Here is an 18,289-nt window from a genome sequence, read left to right on the forward strand (position 1 = left end):
TACTTAATGAGAGATTTTGGACTGGCACGTTGACATTCTCCAACACCATCATCAAAACGCCAAATGAGAAGAAATATATTTCAAAAGAACTGTGTTCAATAGTTTGGTTTCTTTGTTTACTCCCCCCCCCATCTGTATGTTTAACATACTTTAGCATACGGTCTTTGTGTTCTTGAGTGCTAGTAAATGTACTAATTAGCTGATTTCAAACTATAAACATTTTGTTTCGGAGAGTTTCATGGCCACCAACACATATGAAATATTTCCTAACAATAAGCCCTAAGTCTAACCAAATACATTAATAAAACACACGGCATAGCAGAAACCAGAACAGCCAAACGGGCAATCAAAAGACTAAGATTAATTGACTCTCGCACAGGCCAAAGGTGGAAGATAAGTGCTCAGGCAGTTCAACTGACTTTAGTTACCCGTCTCGTCTTTTCTTCTAGTGCCACAAGGAGACAACATTTTTCATATGACTTGTCATGGCTGAATCCAAATAGAAAAGGTTCTGTGATGTGTTCGTCAACACTTACAAGCAGTAAAAAGATGCATTTAAAGTTTATCACACCGGTTTCAATCACCTGCTGCGGTGTCCACAGCTGATAGAGATTCACCTACCACCTCATATACCGCCTGTACTCCATTTATCTGAGTTCCTCTGCCCTTCACCCTACGTTAAAAAAAAAAAGGGCACATCTAAATGGAGCAGGTTACTCATTAACATGATGCTACCTGGTTATTCAAGCACAAAACACGTCCCCGGGTAGCCTTTAACCTCCAATCTTTCGTTTACCAGCCAAGCGCCAAGTTTGTGACTTTTATTTACATCAGTTTCAATTGTACTCTGAATTCAGTTAGGACATACTGCTACTTGTGAGGTGTCATATTCATGCATGTTCCTCCAACCATTATGCCTGAGCATAGACATCAAGGTACTTATCTACATGCCTACTTAAGCACAAAACTCTACGTCCCTGGGTGGGCTCGAACCACCAACCTTTCGGTTAACAGCCGAACGCGCTAACCGATTGCGCCACAGAGACTCATATCCTTGCTTTCTGAGGTGTTGTATATTCACCTGAGTAGATTATCAAAACGAGGCATGTACTGTCTGCAGTTTAGGTGTGTGCACACTTGCATTGTACTCACATTACTAAAGACAGCATTAAGGACCCGTGGGACACAGTATACCCAGTATTTACAATATTTGTGCCTGTTCAGACAGTTCCTGAGGTTATACATCCTTTCAAAAAACACAGGGCTATAGGAAAAATCTATGTCCAAGGAGGGGCCTGAAACCACCAACCTCTCTGTTAATTGCTGAACGAAGCGGCTGCACCACAGGAGATGACTGTGGCCCACAAAAGAGCGCGTGTAGCTTTGATCTTGCTTTGTACACAACTCACATATAAAACTATATAGTATAGGCTCATTACTGTTTTGACTTCTGTATAGTAACAGAAGTAATGTCTTTGCGTCACCATCAAGCACATGTATTCCTTTTGAATCTACATAGGTGTTAGGGTTACACAACTGCCCCCAGCTTGAGGGTGGGTGGCTTTGATCCAAATTCTACATCAATCTAATTTTAGCTGGTAAGACCGTACAAGTGAGGCTACATGGCCAGGCAGTGACAGCTTTATGTGTGTATTATATTGGGTGACACCGCTCTATGTGAATATAGCAAATCACAAAGCAAAGTTTCTTTGGAATTTAAGGTCACTCTTTTCTCTATAATTTTTTTACACTCTGTACGACGACTGGTGGAGTTTCTTTGAATCTGGAGTAAATTTAAAAAACTTTGTTCCCGTGAGAGGGCTTCAAAAAGTCGTCATACCAAAGCCTGGCCATTTGCCTTGATTTGGACTCATCACTTGTTGTGATAAAAGATAAAATGTTGCTGCCGTGACAACTTTCCAGATTTTCTAAAATCCTAAACAGGATAAAAACATGCCATAGAAGCCACTGGTGTGTATTATTTCAATTTTAACTTTCAATTTTTTTGAAACTTAAAGTATCAACTTAAGTGTTGTTTGGCTTTGAATTCAAATATATTAAGACACCTTGTCAACAGTCTGTCTACTGACCAGTCAGATGACTGGAAAAACTGAGTCATCATTCCTATAGGATCCTGACAAATAATAAAGAGCAACAGATACTTTTACAGATCAGCAAGGTTGTTTTCCTGTTCCAGGCTTTAATTTTTCTCCAGGTTCCCATGTTTTCCACTCTTCCCCCAGGTTAATTGTGGTTCATTGTGGTCACTTTCAGTTTTCTAACTGAAAGTAGTTACAGTGCAGTTTTTCCTTACAGTGTCAATGTATCTGAATTGTTCAAGTCGTGTATTTTTTTTTCCAGCAGTGAAAATGGACTTATTCAGACTTGTCAAAGGTATTGAGTTGGAAATTTACTCTCACTTTTTATTTAATTTTGGATACAAGAACATGCCACTATTCTATAGGTGACGTGCCCTGTTCATTCTGCAATACTAACCAACCTTTTAGAGAGGTAAATAACTATTACAGGTGGGTGGGCATTGAAGTGGTAGCTACACCCCCTCAGCACAACAGCCAAGCTGTCTCTGTGGCGCAATAGGTTAGCGCGTTCGGCTGTTAACCGAAAGGTTGGTGGTTCGAGCCCACCCAGGGACGTGAAGTTGTGTTTTCTGCTCGGATAATCAGGTAACCATGCCTGCAGGCCAAAAGGCACTATGCAAGTCTCAGGTTTACAGGCAGCACAGACATGGGCAAAACATTAAACTTTACACATTAGGGCTTGAATGGGTGCTAACACTGTGCCGGTCGTTAGGGTGACAATCGACTCGTCGACCCAGTCTTTCTGGTAAACTTATATGTTAATGTATCTGAATTGTTCAAGTCGTGTACTTCTTTTCCAGCAGTGAAAATGGACTTACTCAGACTTGTCAACGATATTGGTTTAAATTTTTTCTATTCTATTTCTATTCTTTTTCTATCCACTATTCTATTGGTGATGTGCCCTGTTCATTCTGCTATAATAACCAACCTTTCAGAGAGGTGAATAACTAATGCAGGTGGGTGGGCATTGAAAATGGAAGCCACACCCCCTCAGCACAACAGCCGAGCTGTCTCTGTGGCGCAATCGGTTAGGCCGTTCGGCTGTTAACCAAAAAGTTGGTAGGTCAAGCCCACCCAGGGACGTTGCGTTTTCTGCTCGGATAATCAGGTAACCATACCTGCAGGCCCATAGGCGATATGCAAGTCTCAGGTTTACAGGCAGCACAGACATGGGGAAAACATTATACTTTACACATTAGGGCTTGAATGGGTGCTAACACTGTGCCGGTCGTTAGGGTGACAAGTGACTCGTTGACCCAATCTTTCCGGTCAATTTATGTGTTAATGTATCTGAATTGTTCAAGTCGTGTACTTCTTTTCCAGCAGTGAAAATTGACTTATTCAGACTTGTTAAAGGTATTGGTTTGAATTTTTTCTATTCTATTTCTATTCTTTTTCTATCCACTATTCTATTGGTGACGTGCCCTGTTCATTCTGCTATACTAACCAACCTTTCAGAGAGATGAATAACTAATGCAGGTGGGTGGGCATTGAAGATGGGTTATGAAAGTCTCAGGTTTAGAGCAGCACACACATGGGGAGAATATTACGGCTTGAATGTTTCTGAGAGGTATTCCAGAAAGCATGGTCAAACAAACCTGGCATAAACCCTGGACTTGGGGTCGAAGAAACCTGTTGCGACATACCCCAGGTTTTGGGGTAATTGATCCAACAACCATGAGGGATTCAGAGATGAGATTCAGCAAAAATCAGGGAATGCATCCACATATGGTTTTTGAGACTGACAGATACAAACTTTGTGTCTCATATCAAGAGTTTGTGTCTAACAAACTCCTAGGACTTTCTTTCCAAATTTCAAGGTCCATGATTACATTTTTTACCATAATGACCAGCCCGATTTAGAGAGGTAAAAAAACTTATGCAGGTGGGTATAAGTTGACGATTGATGGAACGCCCCCTCAGAACCATCGCACGGGTGTCTCTGTGTTGCAGTTGGTTAGCGCGTTCGGCTGTTATCCGGTTCTAGCCCAACCAGGGATGTAGTATTTCCATCTTAATTAATCAGGTAACATCATGTAGATGTTAGAGAGATGTAGCCTGTTCTATTAGTGCTGAACCAAGGCAACCGGACTTGCTTGAAGGTCTTGAAGTCGTTTCGCCTCTCATCCGAAAGGCTTCTTCAGTTCTAACTGGCTAGTGGGGGGTTCAGCAAAACTTTGCGAGTCGTTGAGGTCACATGAGTCGTTGACCATCATGGTCATCATGTGAGTTGTTGGGATTACATGGGTGCTAACACTGTGAGGGTCGTTAGGATGACAAGTGACTTGTTCACCTATCATGTGAGTCTTTCTGGTCAACTTGAGTGTTGTTTGACTTTGAATTCAAATAGGTTAAAAAAACACAACAACATTTTTCCAGGTTTATCTAACCCTTACACCTTATGATCACGGAAACAAAGGGCCTGTACCACCCGAAAAGATTAGTGGGTTATCAAGCTATCTTTGTTGCATGACTAACCTGATCAGGAGTAGGTTAACTTGAGAGGATCAGATCAAAACTTGTCAACAGTCTTTCTACTGACCAGTCAGATGACTGGAAAAAACTGAGTCATCATTCCTATAGAATCCTACAGCGCAGTTTTTCCTTACAGTGTCAATGTATCTGAATAGTTCAAGTCGTGTACTTTTTTCCAGCAGCGAAAATGGACTTATTCAGACTTGTCAAAGGTATTGAACTGGAATTTTAGACTGACTTTGTATTTAATTTTGGATACAAGAACATGCCACTATTCTATAGGTGACGTGCCCTGTTAATTCTGCTATACTAACCAACCTTTTAGAGAGGTAAATAACTATTACATGTGGGTGGGCATTGAAAATGGAAGCCACACCCCCTCAGCACAACAGCCGAGTTGTCTCTGTGGCGCAATCGGTTAGCCCGTTTGGCTGTTACCTGAAAGGTTGGTGGGTCAAGCCCACCCAGGGACGTTGCGTTTTCTGCTCGGATAATCAGGTAACCATACCTGCAGGCCCATAGGCGATATGCAAGTCTCAGGTTTACAGGCAGCACAGACATGGGGAAAACATTAAACTTTACACATTAGGGCTTGAATCGGTGCTAACACTGTGCCGGTCGTTAGGGTGACAAGTGACTCGTTGACCCAATCTTTCCGGTCAATTTATGTGTTAATGTATCTGAATTGTTCAAGTCGTGTACTTCTTTTCCAGCAGTGAAAATGGACTTATTCAGACTTGTTAAAAAGGTATTGGTTTGAATTTTTTCTATTCTATTTCTATTCTTTTTCTATCCACTATTCTATTGGTGACGTGCCCTGTTCATTCTGCTATAATAACCAACCTTTCAGAGAGATGAATAACTAATGCAGGTGGGTGGGCATTGAAGATCGAAATCACACCCCCTCAGTTTAATAGCCGAGCTGTCTCTGTGGCGCAATCGGTTAGCGCGTTCGGCTGTTAACTGAAAGGTTGGTGGTTCGAGCCCACCCAGGGACGTAGTGTTTGCATTACCTGTTGAGGTGATGCACGTCAGAACATTACAGCTTGAATGTTTCTGAGAGGTTTTCCAGAAAGCATGGTTAAACAAGCCTGGCATAAACCCTGGACTTGGGGTTGAGGAAACCTCTTGCGACATACCCCAGGTAGGTTGGGGTGTTTGGGCCAATAACAATGCAGTGTCAATGTATCTGAATAGTTCAAGTCGTGTACTTTTTTCCAGCAGCGAAAATGGACTTATTCAGACTTGTCAAAGGTATTGAACTGGAATTTTAGACTGACTTTGTATTTAATTTTGGATACAAGAACATGCCACTATTCTATAGGTGACGTGCCCTGTTAATTCTGCTATACTATCCAACCTTTTAGAGAGGTAAATAACTATTACAGGTGGGTGGGTTTTGAAGACCGAAGCCACACCCCCTCAGCACAACAGCCGAGCTGTCTCTGTGGCGCAATCGGTTAGCGCGTTCGGCTGTTAACCGAAAGGTTGGTGGTTCAAGCCCACCCAGGGACGTCGTGTTTTCTGCTCGAATAATCAGGTAACAGTGCCTGTTGAGGCCATGCAAGTCGGACCTGCAGGCCCACGGGCGCTATGAAAGTCTCAGGTTTAGAGCAGCACACACATGGGGAGAACATTACGGCTTGAATGTTTCTGAGAGGTATTCCAGAAAGCATGGTCAAACAAACCTGGCATAAACCCTGGACTTGGGGTCGAAGAAACCTGTTGCGACATACCCCAGGTTTTGGGGTAATTGATCCAACAACCATGAGGGATTCAGAGATGAGATTCAGCAAAAATCAGGGAATGCATCCACATATGGTTTTTGAGACTGACAGATACAAACTTTGTGTCTCATATCAAGAGTTTGTGTCTAACAAACTCCTAGGACTTTCTTTCCAAATTGCAATTTCCCAGCTGTAGATTGTAGAGCAATGGTAGAAAAGAAGCTATTGTGCTGTATGTCTCTTAAATGTGGTCAGTTTTCTAAGTGAAATGGTCACGGAAACAAAGGGCCTGTACCACCAAACAAGATTCGTGGGTTTCAAAATTCCAACTCAATACCTTTGAAGAGTCCGAATAAGTTAATTCTCACTGCTGGAAAAAAAATACATGACTTGAACAATTCAGATACATTGACACTATAAGGAAAAATTGTGCTGTAACTACAGACCCTCTCTTTTTGTTGTGCTTTTTGCTGAGCTCCAATCTCATCATCCGATCATGCTATTCACTGTCCAATATGAGATTGGACATAGGCGAGACTGGATTATGTACTACAGGACAGCAGCGTTCAAACTGTGTTCTATTCATTTTTTTCTGCCTTTATCTCTATGTTTGTTATATTGTCAGTAAGTCGTTATTTTTCTGCAAAAACAGGTAGGGTTGCTGAATTAGCAATTTCAAGGTCCATGATTACATTTTTTACCATAATGACCAGCCCGATTTAGAGAGGTAAAAACGTATGCAGGTGGGTATAAGTTGACGATTGATGGAACGCCTCAGAACCATCATACGGGTGTCTCTGTGTTGCAGTTGGTTAGCTGCTCGTTGTTATCCGTTCTAGCCCAATCAGGGATGTAGTATTTCCATCTTAATTAATCAGGTAACATCATGTAGATGTTAGAGAGATGTAGCCTGTTCTATTAGTGCTGAACCAAGGCAACCGGACTTGCTTGAAGGTCTTGAAGTCGTTTCGCCTCTCATCCGAAATGCTTCTTCAGTTCTAACTGGCTAGTGGGGGGTTCAGCAAAACTTTGCGAGTCGTTGAGGTCACATGAGTCTTTGACCCTCATGGTCATCATGTGAGTTGTTGGGATTACATGGGTGCTAACACTGTGAGGGTCGTTAGGGTGACAATTGACTTGTTCACCTATCATGTGAGTCTTTCTGGTCAACTTGAGTGTTGTTTGACTTTGAATTCAAATAGGTTAAAAAAACACAACGACATTTTTCCAGGTTTATCTAACCCTTACACCTTATGATCACGGAAACAAAGGGCCTGTACCACCCGAAAAGATTAGTGGGTTATCCAGCTATCTTTGTTGCATGACTAACCTGATCAGGAGTAGGTTAACTTGAGAGGATCAGATCAAAACTTGTCAACAGTCTGTCTACTGACCAGTCAGATGACTGGAAAAAACTGAGTCATCATTCCTATAGAATCCTACAGCGCAGTTTTTCCTTACAGTGTCAATGTATCTGAATAGTTCAAGTCGTGTACTTTTTTCCATCAGCAAAAATGGACTTATTCAGACTTGTCAAAGGTATTGAATTGGAATTTTAGGCTGACTTTGTATTTAATTTTGGATACAAGAACATGCCACTATTCTATGGGTGACGTGGCCTGTTTATTCTGCTATACTAACCAACCTTTTAGAGAGGTAAATAACTATTACAGGTGGGTGGGTTTTGAAGAGCGAAGCCACACCCCCTCAGCACAACAGCCGAGCTGTCTCTGTGGCGCAATCGGTTAGCGCGTTCGGCTGTTAACCGAAAGGTTGGTGGTTCGAGCCCACCCAGGGACGTTGTGTTTTCTGCTCGAATAATCAGGTAACAGTGCCTGTTGAGGCCATGCAAGTCGGACCTGCAGGCCCACAGGCGCTATGAAAGTCTCAGGTTTAGAGCAGCACACACATGGGGAGAACATTACGGCTTGAATGTTTCTGAGAGGTATTCCAGAAAGCATGGTCAAACAAACCTGGCATAAACCCTGGACTTGGGGTCGAAGAAGCCTGTTGCGACATACCCCAAGTTTTTGGGTAATTGATCCAACAACCATGAGGGATTCAGAGATGAGATTAAGCAAAAATCAGGGAGAGATGTAGCCTGTTCTATTAGTGCTGAACCAAGGTAACCGGACTTGTTTGAAGGTCTTGAAGTCGTTTCGCCTCTCATCCGAAAGGCTTCTTTAGTTCTAACTGGCTAGTGGGAGGTTCAGCAAAACTTGTGAGTCGTTGAGGTCACATGAGTCGTTGACCCTCATGGTCATCATGTGAGTTGTTGGGATTACATGGGTGCTAACACTGTGAGGGTCGTTAGGGTGACAATTGACTTGTTCACCTATCATGTGAGTCTTTCTGGTCAACTTGAGTGTTTGACTTTGAATTCAAATATGTTAGACACAAGGACATTTTTCCAGGTTTATCTAACCCTTACACCTTATGATAACCAGACAAAATGAGTGGGTTATCCAGCTATCTTTGTTGCATGACTAACCTTCTCAGGAGTAGGTAACTTGAGAGGATCAGATCAAAACTTGTCAACAGTCTGTCTACTGACAGACAGGGCACAGTGACCCTGGGTGTTTCTTGTCCTTCGAAATAGCCCAAACAGGTGCTTAAAATGGAGAATGGAATGTACTAAGTGATACTTCTCTATTCTACAGTTTAACTAACTGAGAAAAACATAACACAAACTGAATATCATTTCCCACAAGACTCACAGATACAAACTTATTGTCTCAAAGGGTCACGGAAACAAAGGGCCTGTACCACCAAACAAGATTCGTGGGTTTCAAAATTCCAACTCAATACCTTTGAAGAGTCCGAATAAGTTAATTCTCACTGCTGGAAAAAAAATACATGACTTGAACAATTCAGATACATTGACACTATAAGGAAAAATTGTGCTGTAACTACAGACCCTCTCTTTTTGCTGTGCTTTTTGCTGAGCTCCAATCTCATCATCCGATCATGCTATTCACTGTCCAATATGAGATTGGACATAGGCGAGACTGGATTACGTACTACAGGACAGCAGCGTTCAAGCTGTGTTCTATTCATTTTTTTCTGCCTTTATCTCTATGTTTGTTATATTGTCAGTAAGTCGTTATTTTTCTGCAAAAACAGGTAGGGTTGCTGAATTAGCAATTTCAAGGTCCATGATTACATTTTTTACCATAATGACCAGCCCGATTTAGAGAGGTAAAAAAACGTATGCAGGTGGGTATAAGTTGACGATTGATGGAACGCCCCCTCAGAACCATCGCACGGGTGTCTCTGTGTTGCAGTTGGTTAGCGCGTTCGGTTGTTATCCGGTTCTAGCCCAACCAGGGATGTAGTATTTCCATCTTAATTAATCAGGTAACATCATGTAGATGTTAGAGAGATGTAGCCTGTTCTATTAGTGCTGAACCAAGGCAACCGGACTTGCTTGAAGGTCTTGAAGTCGTTTCGCCTCTCATCCGAAATGCTTCTTCAGTTCTAACTGGCTAGTGGGGGGTTCAGCAAAACTTTGCGAGTCGTTGAGGTCACATGAGTCTTTGACCCTCATGGTCATCATGTGAGTTGTTGGGATTACATGGGTGCTAACACTGTGAGGGTCGTTAGGGTGACAAGTGACTTGTTCACCTATCATGTGAGTCTTTCTGGTCAACTTGAGTGTTGTTTGACTTTGAATTCAAATAGGTTAAAAAAACACAACGACATTTTTCCAGGTTTATCTAACCCTTACACCTTATGATCACGGAAACAAAGGGCCTGTACCACCCGAAAAGATTAGTGGGTTATCCAGCTATCTTTGTTGCATGACTAACCTGATCAGGAGTAGGTTAACTTGAGAGGATCAGATCAAAACTTGTCAACAGTCTGTCTACTGACCAGTCAGATGACTGGAAAAAACTGAGTCATCATTCCTATAGAATCCTACAGCGCAGTTTTTCCTTACAGTGTCAATGTATCTGAATAGTTCAAGTCGTGTACTTTTTTCCATCAGCAAAAATGGACTTATTCAGACTTGTCAAAGGTATTGAATTGGAATTTTAGGCTGACTTTGTATTTAATTTTGGATACAAGAACATGCCACTATTCTATGGGTGACGTGGCCTGTTTATTCTGCTATACTAACCAACCTTTTAGAGAGGTAAATAACTATTACAGGTGGGTGGGTTTTGAAGAGCGAAGCCACACCCCCTCAGCACAACAGCCGAGCTGTCTCTGTGGCGCAATCGGTTAGCGCGTTCGGCTGTTAACCGAAAGGTTGGTGGTTCGAGCCCACCCAGGGACGTCGTGTTTTCTGCTCGAATAATCAGGTAACAGTGCCTGTTGAGGCCATGCAAGTCGGACCTGCAGGCCCACGGGCGCTATGAAAGTCTCAGGTTTAGAGCAGCACACACATGGGGAGAACATTACGGCTTGAATGTTTCTGAGAGGTATTCCAGAAAGCATGGTCAAACAAACCTGGCATAAACCCTGGACTTGGGGTCGAAGAAGCCTGTTGCGACATACCCCAAGTTTTTGGGTAATTGATCCAACAACCATGAGGGATTCAGAGATGAGATTAAGCAAAAATCAGGGAGAGATGTAGCCTGTTCTATTACTGAACCAAGGTAACCGGACTTGTTTGAAGGTCTTGAAGTCGTTTCGCCTCTCATCCGAAAGGCTTCTTTAGTTCTAACTGGCTAGTGGGAGGTTCAGCAAAACTTGTGAGTCGTTGAGGTCACATGAGTCGTTGACCCTCATGGTCATCATGTGAGTTGTTGGGATTACATGGGTGCTAACACTGTGAGGGTCGTTAGGATGACAAGTGACTTGTTCACCTATCATGTGAGTCTTTCTGGTCAACTTGAGTGTTTGACTTTGAATTCAAATATGTTAGACACAAGGACATTTTTCCAGGTTTATCTAACCCTTACACCTTATGATAACCAGACAAAATGAGTGGGTTATCCAGCTATCTTTGTTGCATGACTAACCTTCTCAGGAGTAGGTAACTTGAGAGGATCAGATCAAAACTTGTCAACAGTCTGTCTACTGACAGACAGGGCACAGTGACCCTGGGTGTTTCTTGTCCTTCGAAATAGCCCAAACAGGTGCTTAAAATGGAGAATGGAATGTACTAAGTGATACTTCTCTATTCTACAGTTTAACTAACTGAGAAAAACATAACACAAACTGAATATCATTTCCCACAAGACTCACAGATACAAACTTATTGTCTCAAAGGGTCACGGAAACAAAGGGCTTGTACCACCAAACAAGATTCGTGGGTTTCAAAATTCCAACTCAATACCTTTGAAGAGTCCGAATAAGTTAATTCTCACTGCTGGAAAAAAAATACATGACTTGAACAATTCAGATACATTGACACTATAAGGAAAAATTGTGCTGTAACTACAGACCCTCTCTTTTTGCTGTGCTTTTTGCTGAGCTCCAATCTCATCATCCGATCATGCTATTCACTGTCCAATATGAGATTGGACATAGGCGAGACTGGATTACGTACTACAGGACAGCAGCGTTCAAACTGTGTTCTATTCATTTTTTTCTGCCTTTATCTCTATGTTTGTTATATTGTCAGTAAGTCGTTATTTTTCTGCAAAAACAGGTAGGGTTGCTGAATTAGCAATTTCAAGGTCCATGATTACATTTTTTACCATAATGACCAGCCCGATTTAGAGAGGTAAAAAAACGTATGCAGGTGGGTATAAGTTGACGATTGATGGAACGCCCCCTCAGAACCATCGCACGGGTGTCTCTGTGTTGCAGTTGGTTAGCGCGTTCGGCTGTTATCCGGTTCTAGCCCAACCAGGGATGTAGTATTTCCATCTTAATTAATCAGGTAACATCATGTAGATGTTAGAGAGATGTAGCCTGTTCTATTAGTGCTGAACCAAGGCAACCGGACTTGCTTGAAGGTCTTGAAGTCGTTTCGCCTCTCATCCGAAATGCTTCTTCAGTTCTAACTGGCTAGTGGGGGGTTCAGCAAAACTTTGCGAGTCGTTGAGGTCACATGAGTCTTTGACCCTCATGGTCATCATGTGAGTTGTTGGGATTACATGGGTGCTAACACTGTGAGGGTCGTTAGGGTGACAAGTGACTTGTTCACCTATCATGTGAGTCTTTCTGGTCAACTTGAGTGTTGTTTGACTTTGAATTCAAATAGGTTAAAAAAACACAACGACATTTTTCCAGGTTTATCTAACCCTTACACCTTATGATCACGGAAACAAAGGGCCTGTACCACCCGAAAAGATTAGTGGGTTATCCAGCTATCTTTGTTGCATGACTAACCTGATCAGGAGTAGGTTAACTTGAGAGGATCAGATCAAAACTTGTCAACAGTCTTTCTACTGACCAGTCAGATGACTGGAAAAACAATTCATATAAGGAAAAATTGTGAAGAAACCTGTTGCGACATACCCCAAGTTTTTGGGTAATTGATCCAACAACCATGAGGGATTCAGAGATGAGATTAAGCAAAAATCAGGGAGTTGTTGGGATTACATGGGTGCTAACACTGTGAGGGTCGTTAGGGTGACAATTGACTTGTTCACCTATCATGTGAGTCTTTCTGGTCAACTTGAGTGTTTGACTTTGAATTCAAATATGTTAGACACAAGGACATTTTTCCAGGTTTATCTAACCCTTACACCTTATGATAACCAGACAAAATGAGTGGGTTATCCAGCTATCTTTGTTGCATGACTAACCTTCTCAGGAGTAGGTAACTTGAGAGGATCAGATCAAAACTTGTCAACAGTCTGTCTACTGACAGACAGGGCACAGTGACCCTGGGTGATTCTTGTCCTTCGAAATAGCCCAAACAGGTGCTTAAAATGGAGAATGGAATGTACTAAGTGATACTTCTCTATTCTACAGTTTAACTAACTGAGAAAAACATAACACAAACTGAATATCATTTCCCACAAGACTCACAGATACAAACTTATTGTCTCAAAGGGTCACGGAAACAAAGGGCCTGTACCACCAAACAAGATTTGTGGGTTTCAAACCTCCAACTCAATACCTTTGACAAGTCATGACTAACCTGATCAGGAGTAGGTTAACTTGGGGGATCAGATCAAAACTTGTCAACAGTCTGTCTACTGACCAGTCAGATGACTGGAAAAACTGAGTCATCATTCCTATAGAATCCTACAGTGCAGTTTTTCCTTACAGTGTCAATGTATCTGAATAGTTCAAGTCGTGTACTTTTTTTCAGTGAAAATGGACTAATTCAGATTTGTCAAACTATTGAGTTGGAATTTTAGGCTGACTTTGTATTTAATTTTGGATACAAGAACATGCCCCTATTCTATTGGTGACGTGCCCTGTTCATTCTGTTATAATAACTTACCTTTTAGAGAGGTAAATAACTATTACAGGTGGGTGGGACTGACGATTGATCGAACCCCCCCTCAGAATCATCGCACGGGTGTCTCTGTGGTGCAACTGGTTAGCGCGTTCGGCTTTTAACTGAAAGGTTGGTGGTCCGAGCCCACCCAGGGATTTAGTACTTTCATATTAAATAATCAGGTATATAATAAGGTAACATCATGTAGCCTATTCTGCTTGAAGTTCTTGAAGTTATTTGGACATTTCTAACTGGCTAGTGGAACTCCCCACTAGTCAGTGCCTCAAGAACCTCAAGAATCACATGGGGCAAGGCGTGGATGGGACCTCAAAATAACAAAATCAACTTATAAAAAATACTATATAACAACATAGTAAGAATAGGCCAGTTTTTGTTGTTATTATTGATGAGCTAATTACAGCCTTGGCAAGCAGCCTTGCAGCTTTTGCTTGTCCTGAATTGTCCTGAATTATGATTAGATGGACATTTTTGCATCAGTAAAATTCAGAATAATTTAGAATAATTAGAACACTTATGTGTTTACACTGCACACATACACTGCACACATGTATGTATATTAACGTGAGAATGTATTAATGTGCATATAAAGCATATTATATGATGTTGGTATATATTAATCTAATACATTCAGAGATTTTATTATTTATTTTTTTTATTATTTTCAACATACATGCCCCCACCTTTTTTGAGAGTAGTCCATGATGGAGAGGATAAACCAAAGGTACACAGCAGACAGCCAATCTCTCCCTTGTTGTTTGCATTGCTTCTGCTTGTGCTTTGTTGGTGCCTTGGAGTCCAGTCCTGAAGCAGACACAAATGAAAGGGATGTCACAAGCACAACTGAAATGCACATTGTTGCATTGGTAAGTTACATGTTGATTGAAGGGTAATTTCAGTGGTTTTAATTATCGTCTTTTCCAAACTGTAATTTCCCTGCAATTTTAAAGCATTAAAAGCATCAAGGGTCTCTCTTGCAAAAATGCTCTTTGTGCCTTTTCCAGGGAAAAGTCCTGGACAAAACGAGAGCACAACAAACAAACTTTCCACAGTATCTAACAGTGTCTTAATAGTACACAGTTACATAGACACCCAGACACGCACTTCCCTTGAAAAATGTATCTTCTAATTAGCAGATATATACATGAAACTGGACGTAGATACACTATTTAAAACAAGTCAAATGTGAAAACACAGTTACCCCCATGAAAATACATCTACAATCTTAGGGAAGTTTAAAAAAGTTGAAAATACCACATCGGAAGTGTCAACCTGTATCTACTGTATATATGGCGATGGATTTCTGCTAAATCTGCAGAGGATTTTACAGGAATTTAAAGCCCGTCGTATGCTTTTTCCAGGAAATGGTCCCTCACAAAAAGACGCAAGGTTGACCTCGCCCACGCTAGAGAATGCTTCTGTCCACACAAAGGAATTTCAACATTTCGAACGCACCTTTCCGTAGCCCGGCTAGCTCAGTCGGTAGAGCATGAGACTCTTAATCTCAGGGTCGTGGGTTCGAGCCCCACGTTGGGCGCATTACTTTTTCTCTGCTTCTTGGTGGACTCTTTTCTTGATACGTTTAAAAGAATTAAATAAGATAAAGAAAAAAATTCAATAGGAAAAAAAATTATACACGTTATCGTAACAAGCCTGCAGGGCTCTCCTGCTCATATCTCATCCGCAATCAGTTACTGCGATCGGCTGCACTAACCTATGTTACACATAATTATACTATGGTACACATGATTTTTTTTAAAAAGCAACGCGCCCAACGTGGGGCTCGAACCCACGACCCTGAGATTAAGAGTCTCATGCTCTACCGACTGAGCTAGCCGGGCTCTGTGATTTCCGTTCTTCCGCACCTCGCCCCGTATCCTTCATCATAACAAACCATCACACAATCTGTCACCGGTGCTGCAGAGCACACAAACAAAGAGTCAGTAGTCCTCCGCATGCAGCTACCTTGTCTCTGTGGCGCAATCGGTTAGCGCGTTCGGCTGTTAACCGAAAGGTTGGTGGTTCGAGCCCACCCAGGGACGGGAAAGTTTTCTTCTTGGTGAACTGTATCTTAAAACCGAATCGAGTGAAACAGATAATATATAAGTATGTTAAAAAATAATGCATTGCTACCTACGCGGACCTCCCCCATTGAGTTACCTCTTAGCACGATGTGCTGGAAGCATCTCGACCCCTTAACCATCTCAGTCCCTTAACCCTACCAAATGTGTTTAAAATGTCTGCTGACAGACAGAAATACAGTTTATGGCAATTTATGGCAATTACGGGGTGTTATGTAATGTAATGTACACTCAGTAACACGAGTGTCAGGGGTGTATTAATCTGTTTATTAATTGTTTTCTGCATGCAACAGACCCCCCTCACTGAGTTACTTCCTAGCACGACGTCCTGCAAGCATCTTAACAGTTTTATGACTCTGAAACGTCTTGATAACGTTACGAACTGTCGAAACACCTGTAAATTTTGTTGAGGACAAATGCATTTAAAATGTCTGATAATATCTATCTTTCAGCGTTTAGTGATCAGATTATTCATTCGTGTAACCCTAACCTCCAACGCTAACCCTACTCCTACCCCTAACCGTAACAAATATCACAAATGTGTTCAAAATGTCTGCTGACAGACAGAAAGACAGTTTATGGCCAGTGTTAAGTAACATGAGTATATTAGGCCAATTCTCTATACAATTAATGAGACATTTGGCCCTTTGCTAAGTCCCATCCCCCAAACGCAGACTGGCCAATCATATCATAGCACTGGCCAACTCCGACCAGGGTCCAAAAAATATGTGGCTGCGCTCCATAGACTCTCACGCAAACCTTCAGGGATTTTTTTGGCAATTTTAAGCGTGATTTAGAATTTAAAGTAAACAAAGAATATATTGAATATTACACAATGGATATTGAATATCACACAATGACACGTAGATGTAAGCAGATATTTTAAACACATTTGTCTACAGCATTTACCTCTGACTTACATGACCCGAATAATTAAGCAGAAAACACTTCGTCCCTGGGTGGGCTCGAACCACCAACCTTTCGGTTAACAGCCGAACGCGCTAACCGATTGCGCCACAGAGACTTGCTGGTGGAGGCTAAAGTCGCGGTGGGGGGTGCCGGCGAGGCGATCAGTGTCACCGTTACACGTGCTCCCGACACAACGTTCACCTTTTTCATCTGTTACTTGTGATGAACCATGCTGAAAATGTGGTCGCGTAAGGTCTCTGTGGCGCAATCGGTTAGCGCGTTCGGCTGTTAACCGAAAGGTTGGTGGTTCGAGCCCACCCAGGGACGGCCTCTTTTTCTATTGGTCAATTACTAAGTCATAGTGGTAGCACAGTTCACTTTCTTTCTTTTACATTTCAGTCAAACTATTTCTCATTTCCTGTCAAATGAAAGCATGTTTTATTGTTAAAAGAAAAAAAAGCACTCACCATAAGTAAAGTACCGGCACTTGTTACGATACAGTGGGAAAAAAAAAAAGGCTTTCGTCCCTGGGTGGGCTCGAACCACCAACCTTTCGGTTAACAGCCGAACGCGCTAACCGATTGCGCCACAGAGACAAGCGCGCTCAATGGATAACAGCTAAGATTTTTTCTCTGTGAGCTCTGTAATAACAGAGATATAAGCAAGACAGAATCCCCGATGACATGTAAGCACTGTCTGACACTGTCCGAAGTGTTGCCACTGCCCTGTCAAAAGAGTTGCGCCCAACGTGGGGCTCGAACCCACGACCCTGAGATTAAGAGTCTCATGCTCTACCGACTGAGCTAGCCGGGCTGTTGACTAAAACGACAAAGCATGTCTAAACCGATGTCTAAACCGTCATTGAACATTAGGAAGTTTTTATTCAATTTGCTACATGTAAATATACCGAGGCAATTTTCTATTAGTAGACGCCTTTACGTCAAATATGTAGTCTCTGTGGCGCAATCGGTTAGCGCGTTCGGCTGTTAACCGAAAGGTTGGTGGTTCGAGCCCACCCAGGGACGGTCGCTTTTTCACAGACATGAATAGAAAGGGACGAAATTATTGTATGATTCTATTGTTTTAGCATTTAAAATTGTTTTGAAAGCAGCTTTACAGCTGAACGAATGAATTGTTTTTGTTTTTGTTTTTTGTTTTTTGTTCTAGTATTTTTTGTAAAAGGAAATACAAGACACATCTGGGCAGATCTCTCACAAACCTGTGAAGAATACAGCCGGAACTTGAATGAAAAAAAGAACATAAAAAACATAAAGAACTGGAATGATAGTAATAGTAAAAGACTGAATTCTGTTCAGCTAACTACTGGCCTCATTATTCATAATTTTTTTCAATATATATAAATATTTATATATATATATTTTTTTTTTTCCAATGTTGCAAGAAAATTTGCCACATGAAAGAGGGCATGAAATCCCTATTAAATGTCAGGATATAACACAAAGAAACAGAGGAAAAACTGAAGCGCCCAACGTGGGGCTCGAACCCACGACCCTGAGATTAAGAGTCTCATGCTCTACCGACTGAGCTAGCCGGGCTGCTGGACTCCGTGGACGTCAGTGCCGGCTATGATTTCAGTCAACGTTGTGCTTCCTGTTTGGAGTTACAATACAT

The 18,289-nt window shown here is 41.8% G+C and overlaps 16 non-coding genes across 16 annotated transcripts; 10 read left to right on the top strand and 6 right to left on the bottom strand.

Moving 5' to 3' along the window:
- Nucleotides 1-972: 972 nt before the first annotated feature.
- trnan-guu lies at nucleotides 973-1,046 on the bottom strand. The gene has a single exon. It is a non-coding gene; the product is annotated as a tRNA-Asn (tRNA).
- A 1,534-nt stretch (nucleotides 1,047-2,580) lies between these two features.
- Nucleotides 2,581-2,654, top strand: trnan-guu. The gene has a single exon. It is a non-coding gene; the product is annotated as a tRNA-Asn (tRNA).
- A 2,844-nt stretch (nucleotides 2,655-5,498) lies between these two features.
- trnan-guu lies at nucleotides 5,499-5,572 on the top strand. The gene has a single exon. It is a non-coding gene; the product is annotated as a tRNA-Asn (tRNA).
- A 443-nt stretch (nucleotides 5,573-6,015) lies between these two features.
- trnan-guu lies at nucleotides 6,016-6,089 on the top strand. The gene has a single exon. It is a non-coding gene; the product is annotated as a tRNA-Asn (tRNA).
- Nucleotides 6,090-8,027: 1,938 nt separating this feature from the next.
- trnan-guu lies at nucleotides 8,028-8,101 on the top strand. The gene has a single exon. It is a non-coding gene; the product is annotated as a tRNA-Asn (tRNA).
- Nucleotides 8,102-10,506: 2,405 nt separating this feature from the next.
- Nucleotides 10,507-10,580, top strand: trnan-guu. The gene has a single exon. It is a non-coding gene; the product is annotated as a tRNA-Asn (tRNA).
- A 3,152-nt stretch (nucleotides 10,581-13,732) lies between these two features.
- trnak-uuu lies at nucleotides 13,733-13,806 on the top strand. The gene has a single exon. It is a non-coding gene; the product is annotated as a tRNA-Lys (tRNA).
- Nucleotides 13,807-15,131: 1,325 nt separating this feature from the next.
- On the top strand, nucleotides 15,132-15,204 carry trnak-cuu. Its single transcript has one exon. It is a non-coding gene; the product is annotated as a tRNA-Lys (tRNA).
- Nucleotides 15,205-15,435: 231 nt separating this feature from the next.
- trnak-cuu lies at nucleotides 15,436-15,508 on the bottom strand. Its single transcript has one exon. It is a non-coding gene; the product is annotated as a tRNA-Lys (tRNA).
- A 127-nt stretch (nucleotides 15,509-15,635) lies between these two features.
- trnan-guu lies at nucleotides 15,636-15,709 on the top strand. Its single transcript has one exon. It is a non-coding gene; the product is annotated as a tRNA-Asn (tRNA).
- A 989-nt stretch (nucleotides 15,710-16,698) lies between these two features.
- trnan-guu lies at nucleotides 16,699-16,772 on the bottom strand. The gene has a single exon. It is a non-coding gene; the product is annotated as a tRNA-Asn (tRNA).
- Nucleotides 16,773-16,910: 138 nt separating this feature from the next.
- Nucleotides 16,911-16,984, top strand: trnan-guu. Its single transcript has one exon. It is a non-coding gene; the product is annotated as a tRNA-Asn (tRNA).
- Nucleotides 16,985-17,179: 195 nt separating this feature from the next.
- On the bottom strand, nucleotides 17,180-17,253 carry trnan-guu. The gene has a single exon. It is a non-coding gene; the product is annotated as a tRNA-Asn (tRNA).
- A 144-nt stretch (nucleotides 17,254-17,397) lies between these two features.
- Nucleotides 17,398-17,470, bottom strand: trnak-cuu. The gene has a single exon. It is a non-coding gene; the product is annotated as a tRNA-Lys (tRNA).
- A 138-nt stretch (nucleotides 17,471-17,608) lies between these two features.
- On the top strand, nucleotides 17,609-17,682 carry trnan-guu. The gene has a single exon. It is a non-coding gene; the product is annotated as a tRNA-Asn (tRNA).
- A 458-nt stretch (nucleotides 17,683-18,140) lies between these two features.
- Nucleotides 18,141-18,213, bottom strand: trnak-cuu. Its single transcript has one exon. It is a non-coding gene; the product is annotated as a tRNA-Lys (tRNA).
- Between the last annotated feature and the right edge of the window lie 76 nt (nucleotides 18,214-18,289).

This window comes from Xiphias gladius, chromosome 12 (assembly GCF_016859285.1).
Source record: "Xiphias gladius isolate SHS-SW01 ecotype Sanya breed wild chromosome 12, ASM1685928v1, whole genome shotgun sequence".
Taxonomy (NCBI): Eukaryota; Metazoa; Chordata; class Actinopteri; order Istiophoriformes; family Xiphiidae; genus Xiphias; species Xiphias gladius.